At 34.9% G+C, this 11,037-nt stretch overlaps 1 long non-coding RNA gene across 1 annotated transcript; it reads right to left on the minus strand.

Moving 5' to 3' along the window:
• Positions 1-2,007: 2,007 nt before the first annotated feature.
• LOC150083410 (uncharacterized) lies at positions 2,008-10,045 on the minus strand. Its single transcript, XR_016547170.1, has 2 exons — positions 9,873-10,045; positions 2,008-2,516 (listed from the first exon to the last, which is right to left on the minus strand). It is a non-coding gene; the product is annotated as an uncharacterized LOC150083410 (long non-coding RNA).
• Positions 10,046-11,037: the final 992 nt, after the last annotated feature.

Genomic DNA, 11,037 nt, shown 5'->3' on the forward strand with positions numbered 1-11,037 from the left:
TACTTTTGCTCCTGGATTTGGTTTTTTGGTTTTTGAAGAGTTTTCTTTAAAAATTATTATTTATTAATTATTCCTCGTTGGGCTTACTAAGGAACAAAGATTGACAGTACATATTCGATGAAGCTGCTTCCTTTCCGAAATATTTCTCTGAAACTTTTCCGAAAGCATTTCGAAGCAATTTCCAGATAATTTTTTTTGGGCTTGAGACAGTGTGAGAATTTCCCACCGATGGATAGCCAGAAGACCAATGCCCTTATCCGCAAGATCATCTCCATTTAGCCTTTGTGATTTGCGTGTGATCTGATAGAGGACTTGTCGAAGTGATTGTTGATTTTTTTCAAGGACGATTAAGAAACTACTAAGAAAGTTTTAATTAAAATTGAAATTATTTCCCATACTTGGAGAGAATCAATTTAAACTTTTATTAAAGCAGTTATAACGAATTCCAGCATGTATTCCATATCTATAGTTGTCCATGTCTGCTATTTAGCATTGTAATGCTTGTTTTTCAGGGTTGTATATTAATGTAGGTTTTGTTTTTTGCAGCATCCCAATAAACCATTGCCCTCTACTGAATTTCGGGTAGGTCACTCCTCCTTCTTTATATCTTAGTCTCTCTAAGGCAATTTAAATTTGTAATGAACCATTCTTAATTTATTAAGAATTAAATTATCAATAGTTGTTTTTAATGCATTTATTAACATCTCTGTCTTAACTTTCAGAAATGCTGGGAGAAGCTTCAACGAAAAATTATAATTGGCCGTAAATCCTAATGGCAAGACACATTCTTTGTATTTTAGTCTGTAATAAATATATTTGTTCTCATTATATCGTAGTCTGTCTGTATTTGTTAGGAACGATGTTTCTTTTTCGTTTTCAGACCGCGTCAGAATGGCAAAACCTATTTGTATGGTGTCCTGACAGACACATAACTTCATATAAACTGGTATTGTTTTAGTTTTGGGATATATCTGCATACTGTCTGCTCCTAATGACTCTTTATCAATAAAAAAACCTATATTGTAACTCGCACGTAAGTACCAAAAATAATAATTTGAATCTCTATTTTGTGCATGGAGACGATAAAATATGTGAAGTTCTGTTTAGGACACTGGTTTAAGGATCAAAGAATTTAATCTGTAGTTGAAGTCGGTAAAAGAGTCGTTAGTGTTGAAGCCAGGAACAAGGTATGTTGGCTAAAAAATGCCTCAACTGCATATTGAGACTCAACTGCATACATAGTCCCCAGGAGGTTCCACATTATTTAAATCAAATCATGTTTTTATCCCTAATTCATATTAAAGCAGCATCCTTCAGAAAAATCTGATCTACCATACTTTTCCTTTCCACATATAATTCTGTTCAACGAACATGATCGCTGATAAGCGTCATTATATTTAAGTGACAGAAGCTCGAGCTTAATTTGAATCGAAAAATATCATAACATTCTTTTAAAATACTAGATGATTTGTATTCGGTTTCTTCCAGCAATAAATGCTGTTGTTGTGATTCATCCAATGGTTGCGCTTGTCAAGTGATATCCCAAAGTCTTACGTCACACAACTTTCCAACTTTTCTTCATGGTTTAATGCCAAGTAACAGTCATTACTTAGGAAATTATCATATGTTTTGTGAGGCAGAATAAATGGGCGGAAAGTGGTGTTACAAGTTAAGAATTTTCAGAAGCAGTTTCATCAAGCTCTTCGTTACGAAGTTTATGATACTAACGATCGTACTTTTTGTATAAGACAAGAACCAGAAATTAGAATTAATGCTACCTCTTGAGGGAAAATTTTCCCCAGGATGTAGCATTAATTTCAAATAGCATCGAACCATCTTGGTATCGTACCGGGATGGTTCGGTTTGATTATTGATATTAAAATAAAAATAGAATAAATTAACAACGATTTACGATTAATTGAGCATGAATTCATTCATAAAAAGTAAATTTTAATATAACATATTGAAAGCGTGCATTGTTGGCGTACTGCAGATCGAAGAATGGTATTGCTGCTAGCAATGTCCAGTACTATTGAAGTATCAGTGTCAACGATTTTTAATATGTCTTCCTCTGTGCACTGACTGGGCTGACGTTGGTGATTTCCAGGAACAACGTCACAAATTTTTATTTTTGCTGTCCATCACAGCCGGTCTTCAAATAACTTATTTGATTCCCGAAAAGTAGCAGAAGGAGAGCTCCACTTTGATAAATGGAGTGCTGTTCTAGGCAATTGTTCCAAAGAAAGGCAAAATATCAAGCTGACCTTTTAGTTCTTTTTGTATTCCAAAATCTCATTAAAGCACGGCCAACCAATCTGTGCATTCCATGAAACCTGGAGAAATGGATTCTTGGAGTGAATTCTGTGTACTGCCATGCGTCTATTAGGAATGCTGTTTATTAGAACTACTGTTGGTTCTTGTCCATCCATCTTACTCTCGGAAAATCTTGAAATCTCTTACTCTTTCACTTATCCTAGCAAAGTATGTGCCAACTTTCCGTATTCGTTTTTTGCTTTCTGAAAAATAAAAAAGAAAATAATATGAAAACAGGGCAAGAAAATTTAGAATGTTTTTTAATTTCACTTTCCTGGAAGTTCAGTTATAATTCTACGTATTAATATTGTAATATTACAACTAATTTCTTATTGAACAGGTGATATTAAGAGCTTTTCAATTTTACTTTTTCTTCATTGGAAAATAAGGCTTGTTTTTAAAATGGGTATTTGAGAATTCTGAACTCTTTGATATGCTGAATATCAGTGGCGTGGTTTTCAATTGGAATATTTCCCATTTCATATTGAAAAATCAATAATTTGATTCCTAATCACCTACTCCAGCAGTCCACAAACTGGATTTGCAAGTCGCAATAAAAAACACCTTAGTAGTCCACAGACAGGTTTATGTGTAAATCACTGTGACAACTGGATGGAAATAATTTTTTAGTTAAAACCTTCTTGGTAAAAATGCCAGACACTTTCTTTTCTTATCGCTCTCGTGGGTAGCACAGTTGGTAGAATTGCCGTCTTCCCACACCGGTTGGAATAGAGCTGAGTTCGAGTCATATAGATGATGTGAGGAATTTTTATGGGCCCTTTTCACAACGTAGCTGTGTATTCGGTTTCAGGAGTGGGGTGTATGGTTTTTCGTCAAGCAAACAGAAAATCGACCACAGAACACACTCAATTTACAGACAGTATACACGGAGCAACATGGCCTTAGTCGCTGATGCTCCTAAAACCCAACTACAATCACACAGCCAACCTGCATTTGACAGAAAAGGAGAAATTGCACTAGTGGTATCCTTTTGATATTCCATTAGCGCAACTTCAGAATATCTCCCTGTATTTACCAACATCTACTTGGTGGTACAAACTTAAACTATATGGTTATGCTAATGGAAAGTCAGGTATTTTGAGCGCAGGTCTAATGTCAGAATATTTCACAAGTTCCACACTCTCGGACAAGTGCTTTGAACAAGTGCTTCCAGGGTTACATATTCCGAAAATTATTTTGTGATCATCTTTGTTCAGAAGAAATCTATTAGCTATATTTACAAAAATTTGGTATTTGTTGATACATACGTGAAGTGTGTTAGGCACTTTGTTTTATCACAAAAGAAGATGAATCTGAACAGTTTAAATGTTTACCAAGTACAGACAATGGTTAATATACTATTCTCATGTTTCTCGAACGAAGTACTAAGCTGTGTTTGATCCTCCCTAATCTGATGACACCTGTTGTTTTGAAACATCTCAAAGCCATTGTAGAGTTGATTTATATTCTTTTCTGTTTTGGTTTCCCCTCATTTATATGATGTGAGGGGAAAAACCGCATCTTTAAATAAAACTGGTTTCATTTAAGTATGCGACAAGTTTAAGGAAAAAACTTGTTTCCTCATGAACTCTTGCACGTGATTTGATTTCTTCATCCTATTTCTTTCGTTTTCCTTATACGTTACAAAACGTCAACATCATCTGCATAACAGTAAAAACTGAGTAAGAATAAAAGAAATATTAAAAAATAACAAATAAATTCGGTACCGTTTTCTTCAAGACTCGTATCTTGAGTTTTCTAAGCAGCGATGACGTAGTTCGTTTTTGGATGAAAGTAAATCTCCTGACAGTGAGTCAGAATGTGTACGTTTATACCCTTCAAGAAGGTGTCGCTACCATCGAATATTAGACAATCCCCTAATTCTATATAGAAAGCTTAAGAGCAATAATATTTTATTTATTCAAATCAGAGAGGTGGTAGCATAACTATTGCATTGCGATATTTAAGTTTGATTAAAGAAACTATTTTTATTTTAAAATGAAACCAATCTGCTTTACTCGGGCAGGGTAGCCGAGTGGTTAAAGCGCCATACCTTGTCATGATGGCTTTCAGGGCTAAAAATTGATATAAGTATACGATGTTATATAATAATACATAGTTGACAATGTTGGGAAATGGTATTCAAGTTATGAAACTTATTTTGTGACACCCTGGTACAGAATAAACAAGGTCGAGGCTTGGTAGAATATTAATTTTAATCATTTGCGTGTTGCACGTTGGCCCTTGTGGTTAGCAAGGTTGGTAGAATTGCTGTACTCCGTTGGAAGAGACCTGAGTTTGAGTCCGTCGATGACGGAAAGAATTTTTATGGGCCTTTTCCACAAAGTGGCTGAGGTAGTCGGTCTCAGGCGAGGGTAGCATAGTTTTTCTCCCAGGAACTCGTGGTTTTCTTCCAGAAAACAGAAAATTGACCACAGAACACATGCAATTTACAAACAGCATACACGGAGCAATATGGCATTAGTCGCTGATGCTCATAAAACCCTAATATAACAACAATAACAAATGTTGCTTGTTGTTTTGGCGTGTGAAATACCTAAACAAAATTAGGAAAGTCCCTAACTTTAGTGCGTAGTTTTTTAATGCGATCTTTGCGTGATTCGGATCTTCTACTTCTTCTCCATCACTGCAGACGAGGGTTCTCTTTAATATACTTCGCAGTTATGGTCTTGAACAGGTTTGCAATTTTCCAACCAGAAAAAAATGCTACCTTGACCTAATATTCTCCTCTACTCACATAGAGGTTCGCAACACAATTCTATATTCCACTCGGATCATTCCCAACGTTACTTCTCATAACTTCAAATGCAGCTCCCGTTCTCCACGATTCAATTTCAGAATGGCTGACTGACCTCTACTCAATCTAGCTCTCGGCAATATGGACAAGCAGCTCTTTGATGCTGTTGATGACATCGATGTGTTCACCAGCAACCTGATCAACTGTGTCCACTCAGTTATATCCGACATTGTTCCTCAATCCCATCTGACGGCACGTTCTACGTACCCGCACTGGTATAACAGCCAATTAATACATAAAATTAAATCCAAAGAATTCTATAGAAATAAGTATAAGCAATCAGCTGACAGTCGATACTATGAAATATTCAGCCAACTCCGCAAAGAAGTGAAAACGCTCATATTGAAATCTTACAATCTGTATACAGAGTCAGTTCAGGACAGTTTACTTACTCACAGAGATATCAAACCATTCTGGAATTTCATGAAGCACAAGAATATAACCAGTAAAAAGTTATAACTCCATAACGCAGATGGAATTCTCTTATCGGACGAATTCAGTATTGCTCAAGGGTTTGCCAAACATTTTTTCAGAATCCAAACAAATGATACATTGAGACTTGGCCCATTTTCTAATTTCACACCTGTGACAGATGATATCCTTATCAACCTCTTTATCACAGATGAAGATTTAAAGTCAACATTAAAAAGCATGAAAAATGACTGTACCAGAGGTCCAGATGACATTCCTTATTTTGGAAAATGACCATCACTACCCTAAAATCCCTCATACTTCGGATCTTCAACTTGTCTCTCAGGCTGGAGAAGTATCCTAAGCACTTTAAGCAGGTCAATATAGTTCCTATTTTCAAAAAAAGTGATAAAAATGATGTAACTGATTACAGACTCATATTCGTGCAAAACAGCCTGACTAAACTCTTCGACACTTCAGTACACAAACATCTCTTCGAATTCTTCAGGCCTTTCATTGATCAGAATCAACATGGTTTCTGCAGTGGAAAGTCAGTAGTGAAAAATGTGCTTCCTTTCTGGCAATATACCTCTGAAGTTCTTGATAACCACCTTCAAGTTGATGCAGTCTACACAGATATATCTAAGACATTTGATAAAGTCCCTCACGAACAACTTCTGGAAAAATTTAAGCTATATGGTATCCGTTACTCTTTGCTCTCATGGTTACGGAGCGATATTACGCATCGTTCCTTGAGCGTTATCATCAATCAAGTAAACTCGGACCATTTTATGTCACTTAGTGGAGTACCTCAAGGCTCCCTCTAGGTCCTCTACTTTTCATTGTTTTCATAAATTATCTTCCTTCTTTCATCTGAACCTCCAATGTTCAAGTTGCTCTCTATTCAGATGATGTTAAGATCTACTCAGCAGTGAAGGAGATTACCATTCTCAACAGCTTCAATGTGCCCTCGATAAATTCTTTCTGTGGCTATCTCTGAATGGCTTGTCTACTAACCCCTCGAAGTGCAAAGTAATCTCTTTTTCATCCTGCAGATCTCCACAACTAATAAATACGGAGTACAGTACAATATGAACTCTGTGATCATCGAAAGGTGTGACCAAGTTAACGACTTGGGAATCCTCTTCTCCATCAATGCTAAATTTGATGCTCATGTCCTTAAAATCATCAGCAAAGCATTTAAAACACTGGGATTTATCAAACGGAACACCTAAAAGTTCAAAAACTAGAGCTATGCTGTTATCCTTTATAAAACTATTGTTCTGCCAATCCTTGAATTCAGCTCACCCATCTGGAATCCTCACACGAAAGCTTTAATTAACAAAACTGAAGCAATCCAAAAAACTTTTGTCCGTTACCTTACGTTCCATAATCCTGTATTTTATCACTCAGTGTACTATGAATCGCTGTGAGTACTTTTATCGGAGGCCTCTGTGCACTAGAAATAATAGAAGAGTTATTTCTAACATCACCCTTCTAGCCAAAGTAATCATTGGAACTTATGAAACATCTGGTATCCTTAGCAAAATCAACTTAAATTCTCCCTGTAGACAAGTCAGAAACCATACGCTGTTTCACCTTGACTCTGCTACCACTGACTTTATGAAGTTCAGTCCACTAAAGAGAATCAGCAAATGACTTTCTCATTGACTTTTTTGACAACTCCCAATCACTGATGAACTCCATCCACAAGTTTGCCTCTTCTCTTAAACCGCAAAGTGACCAGTTCTCATGTAATTATTGTATTTTATTATTATTATTATTATTATTATTATTATTATTATTATTATTATTATTATTTGTTTTACTATTTTCTATTCTCTAATTAATTTATTTATTATTTGATTTACCTGTAACTTAACTAAATGCATACCTCTTTTGTACGATTTTAATGTTTGAATCTATATCAATGTTTATCTTCCAGTTGGATTCCTTATTATTGTTTTCAACTCTGTTCATTGTTCTGCTGTCAGATACTCTCAGAACCGAGTAGTTCATAAAGACACACAAAGCAGGAATATCCTTCATCAAGGATGGTAAAAATATAATTCGTTGAAAACAAAAGGGTTACTTAAAGTCAGATTAATTTAGTGTTGTTGTTTGATACACGTATCAGTGATGTTGGGTTTCCCTTGATTATTACGAAGTCTTCCATTTCGATCCCTGGATTCCTGTTGTTTACGAGGATAGGGCCGGTTAATGAATGTTCTAAAGGGAATCAGGAAGTTATTACTGCAGAGATTAACAGAAGAACAGATACAAAAAATCTCTGCTGTGTTTCGCATATTTATTGAATATTTATAAAATATATGTTTGAGGAAACGGGTGATAAGTTATTAACACTACCAAGAAAAAAGTTTTCGCCCCTAACTTCCGATATATTTCAACACCCGTTGGTGCCTTTTTAGAAAGTGGGTTGGGAAATTCCCCCATACCTGATTTAAAATATTTTTATTCCATAAATCAGCTTAAATCGAAAATTTCATAAAATTTTCAAGAAATATTAATAAACTAAATAGAGCAATCTCTCGTCAAATGGGGATTTATCAACCCTGAACTTGAGATAAAGGAACTTTTTATTTGAATACCAAAATTTTTTAATCGGCGTTGAAATTTATTTATTATTAATTTTTAAAGTCTCCACTGTTCAGTCCAGTCTCCTTGACAATTATCGATCCCTTTCCCGTGGATTATGGGGGGGGGGAGAAAATCTGATGGCGGAGAAATCTAATGGGATATAGCAGAGGGACAGAATTCGTTTATATCCTACTCCCTCTCCATGATGCAATCGTCAGTACCATATAAAGGTACACCTCGCTTAACGTCATGCTTAGGGTCCTCGAAATCGAGTTGTTAAGCAAATGATATTCCCACACATTCCCATGTTATAATGATAGATTCGTTCCCTCAAAAAATTGTTCTAAATAATTAAGTTTTAAATAATAGTTGTTAGAGCTTAATAGGGAAAGAAGTAGACGCGCATTTTGCATAAAAACATAATAACAGCTGCTTAACTATATAATAACGTAATGATAAGAGAAGCTTGAACTTCATAGGTCCTTGGATTCTTTAACGTGCAATCATCCGTTCGGACTGTAACCACGATAAAAAAATGATAACTGTCCAATAAAAAATGAACATTTTAAAATCTTAGTTGGTTACAAACAAAGAAGATTCTTGCTTTCTAGATGTAGATAGTTGTGATCATCTATTAACATTTCCATACTCTTCTTCTGTTTATGCAAAAGCTGGTAACGTTCTCATGCATTTGCCCTTGTTAACTGTGCCGCTCCTTTGTGTGTCTTCATCTTTCTCAGCAAAGGTAGCCAATACAACTTCTAAATGGGTGAAGGCTTCTGACATTCGTTTTGGGGACTGCAACTATCGCATTTCTTTATCTCGTTTTTTATTCTTTGATTTTCAAGTTCAAGTAATTATTCAGTAGTCAAATCATTACAGAGTCATTCGAATAAATCAAACATATCAGTCTCCCCAACATTATCGAACCCAATCCCTCTTCGGCAATGTTCACCATGTGTCATGTGTCTTAGTGTATCATGTGCTGGCTCTTCAAACCAAGAATACTTCAATTCCAACGATACTATAATTTTTGACGCTCGTATTTGAATCCTTAACTCCTTTCAGGAGCGTTTTGGATCATTTGGACCAACAAAAAAAGTTAAGCACATAAGGCAAATAGCGTATAGAGTGCCTTCTGTTTTCTAAATGATTTGATGAGGAACATTGTAAGCATATTACTCGACAGCCTTCCATGATTGTTTTTAAGAATCATGGAAGGCTACTGTTTGGTGACTCATCTCTTAATATTTCTAGAAATTTTTTAAGATGTTATTATGAGTTGAGGAATGTTGCGAGCCAAATATTGGTGGTGGTATTCTAGTTTCGTTATAGTGAAATGCCTTTACGAGAACTGTCGTACAAGCGTCTGTGTATAGGCGTTTTATCCTGGACAGCATCTCTGTAGATACGGTCCACGACAACGCGCAGAAGATAAAAGTATCGTAGAGGGACAATAATAAATTTCACCAATGAATTTTAATGTATCGTGCGAAATATAAATTATATAAATTATACAAAACACTAAATGAAATTGAGCTATATTATTAATTCAAATATAATATATTCAAAAATATATATTTTTTGAAACCTAAAATAGTAAATTGTAGAAAGCATCCTTGTGAATCACGCAGCTACTAACCAAATATAATGTTATCGTTAAACTTTTGCAATAAGTTATTTACAAAAATATGGAGACAAATAGAGAGGATCTTATTAGCTACAATCTTACCAGAAAGAAAGCCTTCAAAAATCTCACCCTCTTGAACTAAGATGAACTCTATTATGATAATAGCCAGTATTTCTGTAACAAACACTATTTTCGTTCTGGTATCCATTGAAATTCAATTCAGAGAACAGATAAAGACTCTTTAAGATTCTTCTGCGGTTGTTTGATTGCGTCCAGTGTTCTCTGTCTTAAAATATAAGGAGATGAATTGTCATTCCAAAACTACTACCGGAAAATTTGCTGTTTGCACAGGAAGTAGTGAGGTGCTTTTATTTTCAAAATTCATCGGATGTTTCGTTGTTATGAGTAATCCATTGTCTTTTCACGTCTCCATGTATAGTTGGCTAATTTTCTTGTAGTTAGTTTTTTTTAAACAAGGACTTGAATGAGATCCGTCGCTGGAACAAATTGCTTTTCTTATCTACTCGCCTGAGCTGTTTCTGCTATGGCGTGCCCAAGGATTATTAAAGGTGATTATAAAACTCCCCTATTGAGTATTTAATTATATTGTATGTACATATCATAGGTATTATATACTCGTCTTTTATATAAACATTCCCTCCCACTGAAACCGATTATATTCCCATTGGAAATGAAAATAAATTATAAAAGTGATATTTTATTATGAAATTAAGATTTAAAGCATCAATGATCAGCTTAAGATGGTTATCATAAACGACTGTACAAGCAGAGTTGTATAAAAGGTTTTTTTTAGAGATCTAAAGTACTTGTACTTATTAGAGATTGTTATCTACAATATTTTTCTAAGAGATTATTAGAACTTAGTGAGCATGCTCTCCTACGATGAATTTAATTTTATAAACGGATATTTATTTATTTATTTTTATTCAGAGGTCACTATCATTTTGAATTATTAATCGTAGCAGAGGAATGAGATTATCCACAGAAATATTAGTCTATGGATCAATATTGAAAACCTGTCTTCTCATTAGAATTTAGCCTGATAATATCTAATAAGAAGCCTTAGAATTTAGTCTAATAAATTCGAAGGATGAGATTTTTTATACATATAGATCTTTCCCAGAACCACATAGCTAAGGAATAGATGGTGTTTCTTAAACAGAATTGAGGATTCGCCTCCTTCTCTTCTGCATCTGAGAGTGGAGTCACAAATCATGCCGACGATCAGAATCTACTCGTTGTTCCA

This window comes from Mastigoproctus giganteus, chromosome 7 (assembly GCF_048544385.1).
Source record: "Mastigoproctus giganteus isolate SK-2022 chromosome 7, ASM4854438v1, whole genome shotgun sequence".
In the NCBI taxonomy this organism is placed as follows: domain Eukaryota; kingdom Metazoa; phylum Arthropoda; class Arachnida; order Uropygi; family Thelyphonidae; genus Mastigoproctus; species Mastigoproctus giganteus.